Below are 21111 nucleotides of genomic sequence, written 5' to 3' on the forward strand. Positions count from 1 at the left end.
CCCAGGGATCGAACCCACATCTCCTGCATTGCAGGTGGATTCTTTACCAACTTAGCCACCAGGGAAGTCCCATTCTGTATGTAGCCACAACCAAAAACAGGGAAAATAAACAGGTGGAACTAACTTTAATTACATATGCATATATATTTAAAATTAGGGTATTGTTGTCTTACAATGTTATGTTAGTTTCTGCTGTACAATGAGGAAACTCAGCCACATGTATATATATATATCCCCTACCTCTTGGGCCTCCCTCCCATCCCCCTCCCCATCCCATCCCTCCCATCACAGAGCACTGAGCTGAGCGCCCTGCCCTACACAGCAGGTCCCCACTAGCTCCCTATGTTACACTTGGTAGTGTATATATGTCGATCCCAATCTCCCGATTCATCCCATCCCCCCTTCCTCATCCCCTGTTGCCACGCATCCTGTTCCCTATATCTGCATCTCTATTCCTGCCCTGCTGAACCTAATATATTTATAATAGCTTCAATTCAACAAATAATAATTATATAATTATAAATATTAAGAATTGATCAACAATAATAATTATTAGGTAAGTGATTATTGAGATCCTCTGTATTCCTGCTATGTTGAACATGTTTAAAAGTTCCCCAATACTTATTGAGTCTTTAAATTTGAGTTTAAATTCATTAAAATTAAATAAATTCAAAATTCATTTCCCTAGCAGCAGTAGCTACATTTCAAGTACTTGTTAGCTCCATGAGGTTAGTGGCTACTATATACTGACAAGAAAAATCTATATTCTGCTTTTCACTTCCTAGGTATTAGAATGAACTGAGCACTTGATAAATGGCATGGGTGAGTAGAAAAGGAAAACATTGGGAATCCAGGGACTGGTCCCAAGTTTGATTTTGAATGTTCAAAACTGTGTGGCCTTGGGCGCTCCTTTGAACTTCTCCAAGCCTCTCTTCCCCTATACAAAATGGGGATTAAAATAACTACTCTAATACCCAAACAAGCAAACAACCCAATCAAAAAAATAAACAAATGGGATCTAATTAAAATTAAAAGCTTCTGCACAACAAAGGAAAATATAAGCAAGGTGAAAAGACAGCCTTCTGAATGGGAGAAAATAATAGCAAATGAAGCAACTGACAAACAACTAATCTCAAAAATATACAAGCAACTTATGCAGCTCAATTCCAGAAAAATAAACGACCCAATCAAAAAATGGGCCAAAGAACTAAATAGACATTTCTCCAAAGAAGACATATGGATGGCTAACAAACACATGAAAAGATGCTCAACATCACTCATTATCAGAGAAATGCAAATCAAAACCACAATGAGGTACCACTTCACACCAGTCAGAATGGCTGCGATCCAAAAATCTGCAAGCAATAAATGCTGAAGAGGGTGTGGAGAAAAGGGAACCCTCCTACACTGTTGGTGGGAATGCAAACTAGTACAGCCACTATGGAGAACAGTGTGGAGATTCCTTAAAAAATTGCAAATAGAACTACCGTATGACCCAGCAATCCCACTGCTGGGCATACACACTGAGGAAACCAGAATTGAAAGAGACACATGTACCCCAATGTTCATCGCAGCACTGTTTATAATAGCCAGGACATGGAAACAACCTAGATGTCCATCAACAGATGAATGGATAAGAAAGCTGTGGTACATATACACAATGGAGTATTACTCAGCCATTAAAAAGAATTCATTTGAATCAGTTCTGATGAGATGGATGAAACTGGAGCCGATTATACAGAGTGAAGTAAGCCAGAAAGAAAAAAAACCAATACAGTATACTAACACATATATATGGAATTTAGAAAGATGGCAATGACGACCCTGTATGCAAGACAGGAAAAAAGACACAGGTGTGTATAACGGACTTTTGGACTCTGAGGGAGAGGGAGAGGGTGGGAAGATTTGGGAGAATGGCATTCTATCATGTATACTATCATGTAAGAATTGAATCGTCAGTCTATGTCTGACGCAGGATACAGCATGCTTGGGGCTGGTGCATGGGGATGACCCAGAGAGATGTTATGGGGAGGGAGGTGGGAGGGGGGTTCATGTTTGGGAACACATGTAAGAATTAAAGATGTTAAAATTTAAAAAATTTTTTAAAAATTTTAAAAATTAAAAAAAAAAAAAAACAGAGTGAAGTAAGCCAGAAAGAAAAAAAACCAATACAGTATACTAACATATATATGGAATTTAGAAAGATGGCAATGACGACCCTGTATGCAAGACAGGAAAAAAGACACAGATGTGTATAACGGACTTTTGGACTCAGAGGGAGAGGGAGAGGGTGGGATGATTTGGGAGAATGGCATTCTAACATGTATACTATCATGTAAGAATTGAATCGCCAGTCTATGTCTGATGCAGGATACAGCATGCTTGGGGCTGGTGCATGGGGATGACCCAGAGAGATGTTATGGGGAGGGAGGTGGGAGGGGGGTTCATGTTTGGGGACACATGTAAGAATTAAAGATTTTAAAATTAAAAAAATTAAAAATAAAATAAAAATAAAGTAGTAATAAAAAAGATTTTTAAAATTGCAAAAAAAAAAAAAATGGGCAGAAGATCTAAAGAGACATTTTTCCAAAGAAGATATACAGATAGCCAATCAGTTCAGTTCAGTTCAGTTCAGTCGCTCAGTTGTGTCCGACTCTTTGTGACCCCATGAATTGCAGCACGCCAGGCCTCCCTGTTCATCACCATCTCCCAGAGTTCACTCAGACTCACATCCATCGAGTCAGTAATGCCATCCAGCCATCTCATCCTCTGTCGTCCCCTTCTCCTCCTACCCCCAATCCCTCCCAGCATCAGAGTCTTTTCCAATGAGTCAACTCTTTGCATGAGGTGGCCAAAGTGTTGGAGTTTCAGCTTTAGCATCATTCCTTCCAAGGAAATCCCAGGGCTGATCTCCTTCAGCATGGACTGGTTGGATCTCCCTGCAGTCCAAGGGACTCTCAAGAGTCTTCTTCAACACCACAGTTCAAAAGCATCAGTTCTTCAGTGCTCAGCCTTCTTCACAGTCCAACTCTCACATCCATACATGACCACAGGAAAAACCATAGCCTTGACAAGATGGACCTTAGTCGGCAAAGTAATGTCTCTGCTTTTGGATATACTAACAGATAGCCAATAGGCACATGAAAAGATGCTCAACATCACTAATTATTAGAGAAATAGGAAATTAAAAGTACAGTGAGGTGCCACCTCACACCAGTCAGAATGGCCATCATTAAAAGTCTACAAATAACAAATGCTGGGGAGGGTGTGGAGAAAAGGGAACCTCCCCCCAATCCCATACACTGTTGGTGAGACTGTAAGTTGGTATAACCACTATGGAGAACAGTAAGGAAGTTCTATAAAAAAAAACTAAAAATAGAACTACCATATGATCCAGCAATCCCACTCCTGGGCATATATCCAGACAAAACTATAATTAAAAGAATATACATGCTCCCCTATATTCGTAGCAGCACTATTCACCATAGGCAAGATGGAAACAACCCACATGCCCATGGACAGATGGATGGATAAAGAAGGTGTGGTGCATATACACAATGGAGTACTACTCAGCCATAAAAAGGATGGAATAACGCCATCCGCAGCAACAGGGATGCAACTAGAGATTATTAATGTCATACTAAGTGAAGTCAGTCAGAAAAGGAGAAACACCACATCATAGCACTTATACGTGGAATCTAAAATATGACCCAAATGAACCTATCTATGAAACAGAAACAGAATCAGGAACATAGAGAATACATCGGTGGTTTCCAAGGGAGTAGGGCATGGGAGAAGGTTGGATTGGGAGTTTGGTGTTAGCAGAGGCAAACTTGTATTTATAGAATGTATAAACAAAAAGTCCTAATGTATAGCATAGGGGTTATATTCAATATCCTGTGATAAGGTAAACCATAATGGAAAAGAACATGAAAAAGCATATATATATGCATTATTGAGTCACTTTGTTGTATAGCAGTAATTAACACAACATTGTTACTCAATTATACTTCTATAAAAAAATAGCTTTTGAAAAATAGCTGCGTTATCCATCTCCTAAAGTTGTTGTTAAATAAGATGACATCTTCAGGACTTCCCTGTGGCTCAGTGGTAAAGAATATACCTGCCAATGCAGGGGACACGGGTTTGATCCCTGGTCTGAGAAGACTCTACATGCAACTAATATTCCACAGTCATCTAAGCCCATGAGCCATAACTACTGAGCCTGTGCTCTGGAGTCCAAGGGCCACAGTTACTGAAGCCCACAAACCCTGGAGCCTGTGCTTCGCAACAGGAGAAGCCGTCACAGTGAGAAGCCAGGGAACCTCAACTACACAGTAGATCACTGCAACTAGAGAAAGCCCATTGCACGAAGCAGTGAAGACGCAGCGCAGCCAAAAATAAATAAACAAGCAAATGATGGTATCTTTACAAGAACTCAAAATTGTAAATGTTATATCAATATAAGATTCTATGATCATGCTATCTACTTTTCAGAATGAGTAACTCAATTTCATCTGGCATACAATTTCATGTCAGCCCAAGCCAGATCAGTACAAATAGTCATTAAGGTAAGGAAAGCACCATACAAGCAACAATTGGAGTATTGCAAGTTGAAGTTGTAAATAAAGATGTCTAGATTATTACTTCCTTAAGATTAGGGTCTATAACAAAGTAGTTGCTCAATAAACATTTGTTGAGTTAAAGAATAAATAATGGAATGGATGAATAAACATCCAAGTCAATCTGCCAGGTTTAAAAATCAGGTCTATTCTTATTTGGTTACCTAGCAATCTAAATATGTATCTACAATACTCACATTTTCCCTGTCAGATACATATGTTTATTTAGACAGATGATTCCTCTTGTGGATGATCCTCTACAATATCAGGTGCATAAAACACCTCCAGGGGTACCAGGATAGAAGGTGGGCCCTGAAATCACCTGAAACCTGGGAGAATCACTTTCTTTCTAGAGCAGAAGTTGGCAAAGTGTGTCCCACAGTACAGGAATAGGTGTTAGCCCAAAACAGCACCATGACCAAGCACATTTCAGAGAAGCGGAGCTCATCAAATTTCTTGACTTCAGAAATTCTGAGGGCTTTTAATGCACTCAAGTGCATTGAGAATGACCAGGTGGAGAAATTTAGTCTACAGGACTTACCAAATTCATTTGATCAGGAAGCACTTTCTTAAAGCAATCTTATAGGACTATCAGCCTGAGAAATCCACACTGGGAAATGTTGTTAAAGAGAAAGATGAGTGCATCAATATGGGGGAAATTACTAAAAACTTATGAACACAAACTGCTGGTGCCAAAAAGAGAGGCCTGGGAGATTCACTCTTGTCAGGACTAAGTCTCTGGTTTCAAGCACAGCCAGGTTTGGAGGCTGACACATGGTGATCAGGATTCTGTTCTCTACATGTACCACATCCTCCACCCATTTCATGGGCTCCATTCCCAGGCTTCATAGGCCGGCCCTGATCACTGCCAGGTCACATGCTTCCGGGGCTTCCTTGGTGAGCCAGTGGTTAACACTCTGTGCTCCCAAGCAGGGGGCTCTGGTTCGATCCCTGGGAACAAGATCCCACATGCCGCAACTGAGTTCACAAGCAACTAAGACTCAGCAAGACCAAATAAATAATTTTTTTTCATTTTTTTTTCTTTTTTTTTTTAATTTTAATTTGAAAATGAACCCCCCTCCCACCTCCCTCCCCATAACATCTCTCTGGGTCATCCCCATGCACCAGCCCCAAGCATGCTGTATCCTGCGTCAGACATAGACTGGCGATTCAATTCTTACATGATAGTATACATGTTAGAATGCCATTCTCCCAAATCATCCCACCCTCTCCCTCTCCCTCTGAGTCCAAAAGTCCGTTATACACAGCTGTGTCTTTTTTCCTGTCTTGCATACAGGGTCGTCATTGCCATCTTTCTAAATTCCATATATATGTGTTAGTATACTGTATTGGTTTTTTTTCTTTCTGGCTTACTTCACTCTGTATAATCGGCTCCAGTTTCATCCATCTCATTAGAACTGATTCAAATGTATTCTTTTTAATGGCTGAGTAATACTCCATTGTGTATATGTACCACAGCTTTCTTATCCATTCATCTGTTGATGGACATCTAGGTTGTTTCCATGTCCTGGCTATTATAAACAGTGCTGCGATGAACATTGGGGTACATGTGTCTCTTTCAATTCTGGTTTCCTCGGTGTGTATGCCCAGCAGTGGGATTGCTGGGTCATAAGGTAGTTCTATTTGCAACTTTTTAAGGAATCTCCACACTGTTCTCCATAGTGGCTGTACTAGTTTGCATTCCCACCAACAGTGTAGGAGGGTTCCCTTTTCTCCACACCCTCTTCAGCATTTATTGCTTGCAGATTTTTGGATCGCAGCCATTCTGACTGGTGTGAAGTGGTACCTCATTGTGGTTTTGATTTGCATTTCTCTGATAATGAGTGATGTTGAGCATCTTTTCATGTGTTTGTTAGCCATCCATATGTCTTCTTTGGAGAAATGTCTATTTAGTTCTTTGGCCCATTTTTTGATTGGGTCGTTTATTTTTCTGGAATTGAGCTGCATAAGTTGCTTGTATATTTTTGAGATTAGTTGTTTGTCAGTTGCTTCATTTGCTATTATTTTCTCCCATTTAGAAGGCTGTCTTTTCACCTTGCCTATATTTTCCTTTGTTGTGCAGAAGCTTTTAATTTTAATTAGATCCCATTTGTTTAGTTTTGCTTTTATTTCCAGAATTCTGGGAGGTGGATCATAGAGGATCCTGCTGTGATTTATGTCGGAGAGTGTTTTGCCTATGTTCTCCTCTAGGAGTTTTATAGTTTCTGGTCTTACATTTAGATCTTTAATCCATTTTGAGTTTATTTTTGTGTGCGGTGTTAGAAAGTGATCTAGTTTCATTCTTTTACAAGTGGTTGACCAGTTTTCCCAGCACTGCTTGTTAAAGAGATTGTCTTTACTCCATTGTATATTCTTGCCTCCTTTGTCAAAGATAAGGTGTCCATATGTGTGTGGATTTATCTCTGGGCTTTCTATTTTGTTCCATTGATCTATATGTCTGTCTTTGTGCCAGTACCATACTGTTTTGATGACTATGGCTTTGTAGTAGAGCCTGAAGTCAGGCAAGTTGATTCCTCCAGTTCCATTCTTCTTTCTCAAGATTGCTTTGGCAATTCGAGGTGTTTTGTATTTCCATACAAATCTTGAAATTATTTGTTCTAGTTCTGTGAAAAATATGGCTGGTAGCTTGATAGGGATTGCATTGAATTTGTAAATTGCTTTGGATAGTATACTCATTTTCACTATATTGATTCTTCCGATCCATGAACATGGTATATTTCTCCATCTATTAGTGTCCTCTTTGATTTGTTTCATCAGTGTTTTATAGTTTTCTATATATAGGTCTTTAGTTTCTTTAGGTAGATATATTCCTAAGTATTTTATTCTTTTCATTGCAATGGTGAATGGAATTGTTTCCTTAATTTCTTTTTCTACTTTCTCATTATTAGTGTATAGGAATGTGAGGGATTTCTGTGTGTTGATTTTATATCCTGCAACTTTACTATATTTATTGATGAGCTCTAGTAATTTTCTGGTGGAGTCTTTAGGGTTTTCCGTGTAGAGGATCATGTCATCTGCAAATAGTGAGAGTTTTACTTCTTCTTTTCCAATTTGGATTCAGGAACAAGACAAGGGTGTCCACTTTCACCGCTACTATTTAACATAGTTCTGGAAGTTTTGGCCACAGCAATCAGAGCAGAAAAAGTAATTTTTTTTTTTTTAAGAGAGGCTTCCCTGGTGGTCCCGATGGTTAAGAATCTGCCTGCCAATGGAGGGAACACAGGTTCGAAAGATCGAGCATACCTCAGAGGAACTAAGGCCACGTGTCACAATGACTGAGCCTGCAGGCCTAGGCACTGGTGCTCCTTAACAAGAGAAGCTATGGCAATGAAAAGCCTGCGCAGTGCAGCAAAGAACCATCACAGCCAAAAAATAAAATGCATTTCATTGATCATTTTTTTTAAAAGATCACATCCTTCTAGTTTCAAGCCCAGGGAAATCACTTGCTCAAGCACATAGCCCAAGATATTGGAGTGGGTTGTCAGTCCCTTCTACAGGGGATCTTTCCTGACCCAAGGATCGAACCTGGGTCTCCTGCATTGCAGGCAGATTTTTTACTGTCTCAGCCACCAGGGAAGCTATAAAATGTCTCTAATTTAATTAATTTGACTTAAGAGTGCCCACCCTGATCCAATCATCCTGACCAGAGGACTGAAATTCTCTGAGTGGTCAGGCCAGATCAGGCGTTCCACCAGTACAATTCAGAGTACCTCCCAAAGCTCAGGGCTGAGAATGGAGGACAGGATGCGTCACCAGGGGATGCTTTACTAGAATACAGAAAAATAGATGTTGGGAGCTGAAATGACAAATTGAAGATTAATTTCCCGGGATTTCTAAAATGCAAGTGGCTTTCTGATGGCTTGGGTAACATCCCTTCATATTAACAGTTGATTAAAAATCCTAATCCTCTGAGGAGGAGATCATGTCCCCAGACTTGCTCAAAACTTCACCCGACTAGCAAGCCTTGATCCTTGCAGCTGTTGGCTTTGGTCTTATCAAATTGGGCACCACAGTGCCCTCATCTTTCTTCTAGATGTTAATCCTCATTCCTGAAAACCAGAGAATAATGAAACAAAGATTCAAATTTATACCCATTTCTTTCTTGACAAATTCCAAGGCTATCTCCCAGTCCTGTAATCTTCAGAAGAAACATCTGATTTCAGCACAGCGATTTCCCTATTGTTGACTAGTCTACATTTTAGCAGTGCCCTGTGAAAACTATTCAAATAACCAGTTATTATGTTCTTCACTTGCATAAAAACTAAATATTTCCATCATAGGAAATCGTTAGGTCTCTACTACTCAATACAGTGGCCAGTAGCCACACATGTCTGTGAAAGAGTTGAAACGTGATTACTGAGGGATGAAAGATGCTCTAGGTATAGGACACACGATGGCTGTCAAAGAATGTGAATTATCTCATTAATAATTCGTATAATGAATACATTTTGAGATGATCGTATTTTGGATATATTGTGTTAAACACGATGTATTATTAAAATATCAACATATAAAAATGGTCATTCCCCTCAGTATCTGTGGGGAGTAGATTTCAGAACCCCTGGGGGTACCACATTCCAGGGATTCTCAAGTCCCTCAGGTTAAATGGCACAGTACAGCCGCCATTCACTTTTGTGGGTTCTTCATCCGGGTCCACATTCGCAATTCAACCAACCACATATTCTAATCAGGAAATCCATCAGCGGATGGCTGAATCCGCAGATGAGGAACCCACGGATATGGAAGGCAGACTGTGTATTATTAAAATTAATTTCATGTTTCCTTTTACTTTTTTTTAAATGTGCCTGCTAGAATAGTTTAAATTCTGTATGCAGGCTTTGTTATGTATTGGATAGCAACGCTCTGCTATGTCTTCCTGCAGCAGATAAAGAAATAGCCTTTTAGAGTTATGGTGGTAAATTCCAAAGAAATGGATAAGTGTTGAATGTGAGTGCTTCTAGAAAGCTAGGATGACCATTCTCATGTTACAATTTCAGTACTATCCAAATTATCTTTAACTGTGTTCATGCATCACCTTAATTTTTAACATCTAGGTAGCAGCGAAGCAATAATTAAGCGTTTCAGGGAGGCTGCACTGAGACCTTTTAGAGACGGATTCATTCATATTTATATGCTTCCATTTGTTTCAGTTCAGTGGCTGGGCTGTTTTTTTTTTTTTTTAATTTATTTATTTATTTATTTGGCTGTACTGGGACTTAGCTGTGGCATTCGGAATCTTTAGTTGCAGCATGTGGAATCTCTTTTTTTCTTTTCAGTTGCAGGATATGAACTCTTATTTGTGGCGTGTGGGATCTAGTTCCCTGACCAGGGATTGAACTCTGGCCTCCTGCATTGGGAGCATAGTCTTAGCCACTTGACAATCAGGGAAGTCTTGTCAGTGCCTACTTCTTATCCAGGAGGACACTTCAAAGTCACCTGTGAAGATTTAATTAAAAAAACACAGAAGTCCAGAAACCAGCCTAGAGTTTTCAAGCATGTGACTTTTTCCCTAAGATCCAAGGTGATTCCTTCTCTTGCATCTAGTTAAGAACTTCTAGTTTATGCCTTGGAACTCTAGGACCTTAGGCTGTCACAACAGAACAAAAATTACTCATTGAGGAAAATCTTGGCCCAATCTGTAAGTATTCTATAGGTAACACACCTACTTTCCTTTGGAAGGGGAGGCATCATGAAATCGCAAGGGTCTTTATTAGGCTCTTCAGCTCTACTGTCAAGAACTGTTGTGGAGGTTTAGCCACTAAGTCAACTCCAACTCTTCTTCTAGACCCCATGGACTGTAGCCCACCACACTCCTCTTTCCATGGGACTTTCCAGGCGAGAATACTGGAGCGGGTTGCCATTCCCTTCTCCACTCTCAGAAATACACGACCGTTAAACACATTCTGGTCTAGGACCAGCTGTTTCCACAGAATAGCTACAGGGCAGGTATTGTCAGTGTGTTACCACAAATGCACGCACACTCAGCCATATCTAAAGGCCACTCAGGGAAATCCTTATGGCAGATTCCTGAGGGATAAACAATAGCTCTTAATGCAGAAACAAAGAAAGGCAGTCAAGAAGCAATAGTCCAGCGAAGGGGCAGGGTCCCAGGTCCCCCTCAGAGGAGAGGTGGGGAGCAATCTGATACACATCACTGAGTTCTTCTACAGAAAGTAAGATCCCCTCCCACTCATCGCAGAAGGTGGTAACTTCAGGCTTAGCACAAGCACGTGGACCCCAGAGTGATCGGAGCCAGAAGGCAGATGATTGAGATTCCTAAACACTACTTCCCAGGTGGTGCTCAGTTCAGTTCAGTCGCTCAGTGGTGTCTGACTCTTTGTGACCCAGTGGACCGCAGTACGCAAGGCTTTGCTGTCCATCCCCAACTCCTGGAGCTTGCTCAAACTCATGCCCATTGAGTCGGTGATGGCATCCAATCACCTCATCCTCTGACGTCTCCTTCTCCTCCTGCCTTCAATCTTTCCTACCACCAGGGTCTTTTCTGAGTCTGCCTGCCAATGCAGGAGGCATAAGAGATGCATGTTCTGATCCCCAGGTTGAGAAGATCCCATTCAGAAAGGCATATCAACACATTCCAGGATTCTTGCCTGGAAAATCTCATGAACAGAGGAACCTGGTGGGCTACAGTCGATGGGATCTCTTTTGTGCCCAGACAGTTATGGAAGAAACATGGAGACAGACCCACCCAAAGCCCGGATTCCTGAGTGCAAAAGCAAGAGAGTAGAGACACCCCTACTCCCGACCCTACCCACTTCCCCAGGGGACCTGTAGTGCTTGTGTAGTACGACCAAGAAATTAACCTTTGTCGTTTTAAGCCCGTGAGATTTGGGGGCTGTTTCCTTCTGTAGCAAAACCTATCTTACCCTCATGTATGGGAAGTTTAACAACTTGCTAGGTGGATCTTATGCACAGTGAAGGTTGAGAAACACTACATGGGCGTGCCATGATTTCTTCCTGGCTTACGGGAGGGTAAGAGGAAACTGCCTGTCTAGCCTTCATATCTGGCTTCCATAGAAATGTTTTTGCTCTTTGGTGCTGTGCCATTCTCCTTCAGGGAGGTACAAAAATAAGAAAAAGCCTAGCTGCTTGGTTGGGTTTCTTAAGGATGTTGTTGAAGACTCTTGCCCCTCAATTATAGTGTCTTCTTGGAAAATCTCTCTGATGTCAATACCAATCTCAGTCTAGCTTCTCCTGAGTCATTAATGTGTTTCTAGTCTAGTGGTTGGGCTTCCCAGGTGGTGCAGTAGTAAAGAAGCTGCCTGCCAATGCAGGAGACGCAAGAGATGTGGGTTCGCTCCCTGGGTTGGGAAGGTCTCCTGGAGTAGGAAATGTCAACCTGTTCCAGTACTCTTGCGTGGAAAATCCCATGGACAGAGGAGCCTGGTGAGCTACAGTCCACGGGGCCACAAAGAATTGGACACAACTGAGCATACACTCAATCTAATGTTTGCTGGGAATTACCATTAACCCAAAAGAAGCCTCCAAGCCAAATCATGGCCTTCCTCTCAAAATATGCCAGACTTCATAGCATGTCTTGTGTGGGTCAATTGCACGCCTTCATTTTATTCTTCTGAACCAATTTCCCCCTTTCCACCAATTTTTCTGACTCACTCATTTTTACTTTATTTTGAATTATGTGTTTTTGCAAGCTGCCTTAATTCTTTTCAGGAAAAAATGTAGTATAGGAATAAAACTGTAGATGACATGCAAGCATGGATGCATAAATAACAGGCCCTTATTTCTGGAGCTCCAATAACGAACCTCAACTTGTTTTTTTAATGATGAAGGAAACGAGGAAAGAAAAAAGCAGGGAGGGGATGAAGAGGAGGGAGTGGGGAGAGCGTGTGATGCCGTGAACCCTCCACAGTATTCCAGTTCTGGCTTCTAGTTAATAGGCAACAGAGGAAGGCAACTTTATCTTCAAGATAAATGTTATAAATTGCACATAATGAAATAAGGTCTTATTTTCCCACCTTTTGGTTTCTTATTTTTAAGATATACAGTCCTGTGTCAGCCCAAATATCTAGACTTATAACACCCAATTCTATTCTGCTTGTAGAACAAATTCACTGGCACAGTCGATTTTTATTTTAATTATTTGTATACAGTGGAAAGGAATGGCCTGATTTATTACTGAGTTGGACTCCAATGGCAATATTATTATAGTTGCAACAGATGAATAAACCAATATATTTCTTAAAGCCATAAAACAACCAGCTATGTGTCAGGAAAATTGTCCTCCAAAACAACTGCAAAAAATAAAATTTTAAAAAATCAAGGGAAACAGTGGCCTCCTTAGCCTCCCAAAACCATTCCAAAGAAAACAGGTCTCCTGCCAATTAGGAAAAACTCATTTTAACGAACTTACTTTCTACCACCCCCAGAAATTAAAAAATCACTGAAGGGATTTGTAACATTGTCTCTGGCATTGATGTGTTTATTCCATTTGAAGGTGTTTTTTAAACAAAATCGGTAGCCCCAGAAGATCATTGCTCTTTCTCAGAACCCAATGTTTGATGTGCTGATGCATGCAACCAACCTTTGGCAGCAGGCTGCAGGATTAAGTTGACCAGAAGTCTGTGCTGTGATGCCTGATCGGGACAGAACTGTTCTTTGCAATTTGCTTGGAAGGAGGAAGGAGGAAGAAGGGGGCAGAAATGGGAGGACCCTTTTTACAATCCATCTTTTCTTATCTTCAGCTTGCATGCCATTCCTGCAAAGGCTGAGAACAATGAGCAGCGGGTTGCAGAGGGTGGCGAAAGTCAAGTGCAGCCTTGAACGCCTGCCCTGGAAGGCTCCATTGGATTAGGTGAACTCAGGCCACGCTGACTGCCTGGCTCCAGGGTGACCAGTGTTTCTGTTATCCACTGTGATGCTGATGTTGATTTTTTTTTTTTTTGGTGTTTTCCATTTGTATTTATTTCAAAGAATGTCTCCAGGTGGGCTGCACACCTCAAAATGTGCAGAACTACCCAGTGAATGTGAAATGTGTGTTTTCCCCAAAACGTGTAAGACTTAAGACCTTGGGTTTTTGAATCAGAAAATTTTGATGAGATTCTGGTTCCACATATTTCTGGCCGTGTGTCCTTGGGCAAGTTCCCTGACCACGTTGAGACTTACTTTTCTCATCTGCGGAGTGGGATTATTAATACCTACCTCATCTGATTATTGATGGGACCAAAGGCAATACACTTAGCACAGGACCCACCTCACAGTAATACCAACAGCAGAAATTTTCGGGTGTTATTCACCTCAAACTTAATCATTTTTAAATTGTACAGGCTGCCTTTTATGCCAATGGCCACTTCCAAATTCTCTCATTGTGTCTGGAACTTGGTTATAAGGAAGTTTGCTCCAGGTACTTGTGGTTTCTTGGAATGTCCCATTTGAAAGTACATCTTTCAATGTGAGTGCTAATCTTAATTCAGAGAAGGTAAACTACTTAGCTAGGAAACATGGAATGTGAATGCTATGGTCTGAAGATACTAGTGTACCCATGAGTCTCACCCCGACAGCTCTTAAAACGCCAAGGCTTTTTCTCTTCTGGCAGCAAATTTCAAAACCATGACAATAACAACAGCCACTGTGGTTGTATGTGGGAGGCACTTATTGTGTGCCAGGCATTGTATCAAGCCCTTTCCAAGCCCTTTCCAAGCCATAACTCATCTAATCATCACAATAATCCTCCAAGGCAGTTACTAGTTGCATCCGCATTTTACAGATGGAGAAACTGGCTCAAAGAGGTCCAATCACTTGCCCAAACTAGGAACTGATTAAGCAAGGATTCAAACCCAAGTCAGGCTACTTCTACAGCCCATGGCTTTAACCAGTCTTAAGTAAAAACATAAGATGGTGGTCACTTACATTCTATTCCTTCCCTTAGAAGTCTCTTTTGCTCCTGCTGGCATTGGAGAGTTCACATAGCACCTCTCACTCCTCGTGCATGCACGCATAATGGCTCAGTGTGTCTGACTCTGCGATCCCATGGACTGTAGCCCACCAGCTCCCCTGTCCATAGGATTTCCAGGGCAAGAATACTGGAATGGGTTGCCATTTCCTCCTCTAGGGGATCTTCCCGGCCCAGGGATGGAACCTGTGGCCTCCTATGTCTCCTGCATTGCAGGCGAATTCTTTACCTGCTGAGCCATCGGGCAAGACCCTTCTCATTCCTCATGTTGGCACAATACCACTTTAAGGAGCCCATTCATTTTTTTAAAAGCTTTTTTTTTAATGTGAACTATTTTTAAAGGCTTTATTGAATTTGGTACAATGTTGCTCCTGTTTTATGTTTTGATGTTTTGGCCTTAAGGAGCATAGGATTTTAGCTCTCCAGTAAGGGATTGGACACACACCCTCTGGACCACCAGGAAAGTCCCCAAGGAGCCCATTCTAAAGCTACTGTTGTTATTGGTGTTTAAATGCTCAGTCGTGTTCAACTCTTTTGCAACCCATGCCCTGTAGCCCACCAGGCTCCAGGATCCCAACGTAGGGATCAAATCTACATCTTTACCACTGAGCCACCTGGGAAGCCCTCTAAAGTGACTGTGCTGTGCTATGCTGTGCTAAGCGGCCTCAGTCATGTCTGACTCTGTGCAACCCTATGGACTGTAGCTCACCAGGCTCCTCTGTCCATGGGATTCTCCAGGCAAGAATACTGGGTTGCTGTGCCCTCCTCCAGGGGATCTTCCTGACCCGGGGATCGAAACTACATCTCTTACATCTCCTGCATTGGCAGGTTGGTTCTCAATCACTAGTGTTACCTGGGAAGCTTCTAAAGGGTCTATCTTTAGGCAAAAGAATGACTCCAATGGTGGGAACATTTGGCTTTGAAGGAATACATTCTCTTCTCCATCTCTAAGATTTCAATACACAGCGTTCAGGCACTGTGGTGATTGACCAAGTTACTAAAAAGATGGTCTCTGCTTTCAAGGAGATCCTTTTTAAAAGCAAATCCACAAATGAAAAGCCCCCTATTCACAGATATCCCACAATGTAGAGGGAAATTTCCCCCAAGTATTGCAGTGAAGAAAACCTTTTCTTCCCAATGCTCACCTCCCCTCGGCACAAGTAATTAATTTCATAGCTACAAAACCTCCCACCTATCTGGCCTGGAGACCCCATCTCTAGCTCAAACTAGACAATAACCAAGGGATAATCAAAAGATCAAAAATACATGATTTAAACCCCTCTTCACTGTGAAAAAAGAACATTCATATTTATTTATTCCTTATTGAAAAAAAAAGATTTCATTTGTAACTCTAAAAGAATTCATAGTTTCTTTAGGCCATTGTTCTGATTTGAAGCAATTCATCACAGAGCGATAACACGCTGATGATGTGTTACACTAATACATCCTTACATTGGTAATGCTCTAATGATCTGGCAGGCTCCTAAATCACCAGAGAGCTGTCACTCCCGTGATGTGTTACTCAGAGATACGGCTCTGATCGGAGAAAGGCATCCAGGAACTCAACAATGGGAGAATTATATTTTTTGACTTCAGAATTTCTTGGCTATAAATAATAACCTCTTTCACAGAAAACAGAAAACTCAGCCTGAAACCAGGAGAAGCAGCAAAATTCCTTATATGTTTGAGTACACCAGAGATACCAAGATATGCATATAGATTTAGTGGCCTTGGCTGTGTGATAGAGGAGACCACTGATAAGAAAATTTCTGAAGTATCAATGGGGTTGCTGAATGTGTTCCTGAAAGGTAATCAGTTGGGTGCTTACAGATCCATTTGTCAGTGATGTGGATTTCATCAGTGCCCTAAAATAAACAGTGTTAAAACCTGAGTCAAGAGAAAAATGACAGGGTAAGGAGAGAGGTACCCTCTTCAGTGTTGTTGGCAGGAGAGTAAATTAATATAACCTTTCAGACGGCAGTTGGGCAATATCTATCAAAATTTGAATCATGCATATTCTGGGCCCAGCAATTTCATTTCCAAAAATCTATCTTGCAGACATTCACACATGTACAGAGAATATGGGTGTGTAAGAACATTTACTGCAGCAACTGTTGCAACTGAAAAAAAAAAGAATGCAAACAACATAAATACCCATCAGTAGTGGAGTGTTTCACTAGATCAGTCTGCATTCATTCTATGAAGCTTGTGTGGCCATTACAAATTATGATATGGATCAACGGCTTTGAAAGTGTTGCAGAGACGTGTAGAGCTATGGTTGTCAACTTCTTTGTGGACCGCTTGGGGATTCACCTGGGGAGGTAATAAAGAACAAAGAGGCCCAAGTTCACTGAAGGAAAATCAGATCTGAACCTCTGTATTTCCATCAGGGTCTCCAGCTGGTGATGAGATACATTAAAACAGAAGAACCACTCTGGAATACCTCTAGACAGTGGACACTCTGGATCCTCTCCCTAGCCTCACTGTGTTTGTGGATATGTATTTTTACTTTGTTACTGTTCAGTCACTAAGTTAACTCTGACTCTTTGCAATCCCATGGACAGCAGCATGCCAGGCTTCCCTGTCCTTCACAATCTCCAGGACTGTGCTCAAACTCATGTCCATTGAGTCAGTGATGCTATCCAACAATCTCATCCTCTGTTGTCCCCTTCTCCACTTGCCCTCAATCTTTCCCAGCATCAGGGTCTTTCCCAATGATTCAGCTCTTTGCATCAGGTGGCCAAAGTATTGTACCTTCAGCTTCAGTGTCAGTCCTTCCAGTGAATATTCAGGGTTGATTTCCTTTAGAACTGACTTGTTTGATCTCTTTGCTGTCCAAGGGAAACTCAAGAGTCTTCTCCAGAACCACCTCACCTAGGTAGGGCTCTGCAAAAGATTTTCTTAAAAGGTTGTTTTAAACAGGTTTGAAAATAATCCTATAGAAAGGTAGTTAAAATTATTGAGTCTTTATACTGTACTTTACAGTCATTCTCATTTAATCCTATAGCAACACAATGAATTAGGTTATATTACTATCACAATTAGATGCTTCCTTGGTGGCTCAGTGGAAAAGAATCTGCCTGCAGTGCAGGAGATGCAAGTTAAATCCCTGGGTCAGGAAGATCCCCTGGAGAAGCAAAGGGGAACCCACTCCAACATTCTTTCCTGGATAATCCCATGGACAGAGGAGCCTGGAGGGCTACAGTCAATGGAGCTGCAAGACTCTGACACAACTTAGTGACTAAACCACCACCACCACCACTGTCCCAACTGGCAGACTAGGGGCACTAAGAGGATAATTCAATTCCTCAAGATCAGCACAGCTTGTAATTCTGGAGTAGGGACATGAACCCAAGCAGTGTGGTTTTAGAGCCTGAGTGAACTGCTTTCTGACTCCAACGTGTATGTAAACTTGGAAACGGGCCCACAATATACGGGGTTTTTGAGAAGCAAGCTAATGAACAGCATATGCAATTGGATACCACTTTATTATATATTCACAGGAAGGGATGGATGTGAAAAGAAAAAAAAATTAAGCTATATCCAAAATGAAGAAAATCAGAAGCATGGATCAGCCAGCTGCATAACATGTTCTAAAGATTCTGAATTTGATATACTCTATTATCAAACAGGCACAATAATGAATCTTTCTCAAGTTGTACATGGGTGAATTGCCCTAAGGAAGCACATATGTACTGAAGCATTTGTGTATGCATAGCCCACATTCTTGAGGCTGCAATGTGTTGGTTTCAGGGTCCCATTGAGGAAGGAGACCCTGTGTAAGCTCCATGAAAGCAAGAACCTCGTCTATTTTTGCTCCTCCGGTATCTTCAGAGCCTGCTCACTGGAAGGCGCTATAGTATATGACCCATAAACAGTTATGGAAGGAATGAGTGAATATTATAACTACAGAATGCTCTTCTTGAAGGTTATGTGGCTGTATCGACAAGAATTTTTTCTGCATTTTAAGACTATTTTTTAGAGCAGCTTTAGATTCACGGAAAAATCGAGAAGAAGTTGCAGAGATTTCTTACAGACCCTCTGCCCACACATATGTCTCGCTCATTAGCAATACCCTCCACTGGGGAGAGTTTACTGTTGGTGCTATATATCCTGCAGGTTTGGACCAGTATATAATGACACATGGGCTTCCCAGGTAGCTCAGAGGCTAAAGAATCTGTCTGCCAAGCAGGAGACGCAGGTTGGACCCCCAGGTTGGGAAGATACCCTGGAGAAGGAAATGGCAACCCATTCCAGTATTTTTGCCTGGGAAATCTCAAGGACAGAGGAGCCTGGTCGACTACAGTCCACGGGGTCTCAAAGAGTTGAACACATCTTAGTGACTAAAACAACAACATTAATGACACAAATCCACCATTAGAGTATCATACATAGACTATCATAAGAGCATTTTCACTGCCCAAAAATCCTTTATGCTCCGCCTGTTCATCCCTCCTTCATCCTTAACTCCTCGCAACCACTGATCTTTTTACCTTCTCCATATAGTTTTGCCTTTTCCAGAAGGTCATATAGTTGAACTGATATAGTAAGTGGCCGTTTCATATATGCCTCTTTCACTTAGAAATATAAATTTAAGTTTCCCTCAAGTCTTTTCATGTCTCGATAGCTCATTTCCTTTAGGACTGAATAATATTCAATGGTCTGTGTATATCCTTTTATTCATTCACCTACTGAAAGATACCTTGGTTGCTTCCAAGTTTTGGTACCTATGAATAAAGCTTCTATAAATATTGTGTTCCAGTTTTGATGTGGTTCTCAGTTTTTTACTCCTTTAGGTAAATTCTAAGGAGAGAGATTTTTGGATCATATGGTTAAGAGTGTGTTTAGTTTTGTGAGAAACTCCCAAACTGTCTTTCAAAGTGGCTGTACCATTTCACATTCCCACCACCAGTGAATGAGAGTTCCCGTTGCTCCATATCCTTGCCGGCATTTGGTATTGTCAGTGTTCTAGATTTTGGCCATTCTGATGGATGTGTAGGGGTGTCTCGCTGCTCTAATTTGCATTTCCCTGATGATATATGATGTGAAGCATCTTTTCCCATGCTTATCTTCCAATTGTAGGTCTTCTCTGGTGAAGTATTTGTGAAGGTCTCTGGCTCATTTTTCAATTGGACTGTTGTCTTACTGTTGAGTTTTAAGAGCTATCGGTGTATTTTGGAAAACAATCCCTTATCAGATGTGTCTTTTGCAAGTACTTTCTCCCAGTCTGTGGCTTGTCTTTTCATTCTCTAGATAGTATCTTCTACATAACAATTGGGGAAATTTTTTTAATCACAAGGTTGCCATAGGCAAGATAAAAGTTTTCTTGCTTTTTTTTAAAATCACCTAATCTAGATAAATCTCCCTACTGGTTGTTGTTTGTTTGTTTGTTTGTTTTTAAGAATCAACAGATAGAATGGAATTGAACTCACTCAAGAGTCAAGGGAGAAGTGAAACAAAAAAAGTAGCAGATGGTTCTCTTGTCTTCATGAAACTTACAAGTTCTTACCAGAATGAGAAAACATAGATTTAATGAAGAATTACAAAATGACAAATAGTTTACAGATCACATGTTAGAATACATAGTGTAGGCTGAGTTAAAGGAAAAGAAAGAATCTAAAATAGCCACAAAAGACATAAAGTTTTAATTGGACTCTATAAAAATAATTTGCATTAGCCAAGAACATTAGTAGATTTTCTATGTATGGTATCTAGACCAGTGACTCTCATCTATTGCATATTACATACTAATGAACCATCAATCTGGCACAGAGAAACAACCAGATTTTGCTGAATGTGACATTTTTTTAATGGGGGCACAGCTGGAAAAGGATACAGTTGCAGTAGCATCTGTGTGATGAACAGTTTAGCTGAGCAGGCAGGAAAACATAGAGATGGTCCAACCTACTGTGAGGGCTTCCCTGGTAGCTCAGCTGGTAAAGAATCCGCCTGCAATGTTGAAGATCTCAGTTCGATTCCTGGGTGGGGAAGCTCCCCTGGAGCAGAGTATGGCAAATGTATCCAATGGGTAGTCACCCACTCCAATATTCTTGTGGCTCAGATGGTAAAGAATCCACCTGCAACTCAAGAAACCTGGGTTTGATCTCTGGGTTGGGAAGATCCCCTGGAGGAGGGTATGGCAACCCACTCCCGTACTCTTGCCTGGAGAATCCACATGGACAGAGGAGCCTGGTGGGCTACAGTCCATGGGGTCCCAAACAGTTGGACATGGCTGAGCAACTAAGCACAGCATATAACCTACTGTGAATGAAGAGTCAAGCGTAAGGTCAAATGGGCAAGAGCTTTGGGGTACTTAAGAGAGTACCATCAAGGCAGTAAACAACTCTACTTAAATAGCAGGGTGGTGTGGAAGAGTGACTACTAATTGCTTTATAAGCACTGGAAGATATTGTGATACCATGGTTGATGACATTGTAATCATTCGCAATTTAAAAGTTGTTTTTTAGTCTCTTAATCACTCCAAGAGGTCTGCCAAAATTCTAATATTTAAAAGTGTGCCATGAATCCCCAAAGTCAGAG

Source organism: Ovis canadensis, chromosome 14, assembly GCF_042477335.2.
Source record: "Ovis canadensis isolate MfBH-ARS-UI-01 breed Bighorn chromosome 14, ARS-UI_OviCan_v2, whole genome shotgun sequence".
NCBI lineage: Eukaryota > Metazoa > Chordata > Mammalia > Artiodactyla > Bovidae > Ovis > Ovis canadensis.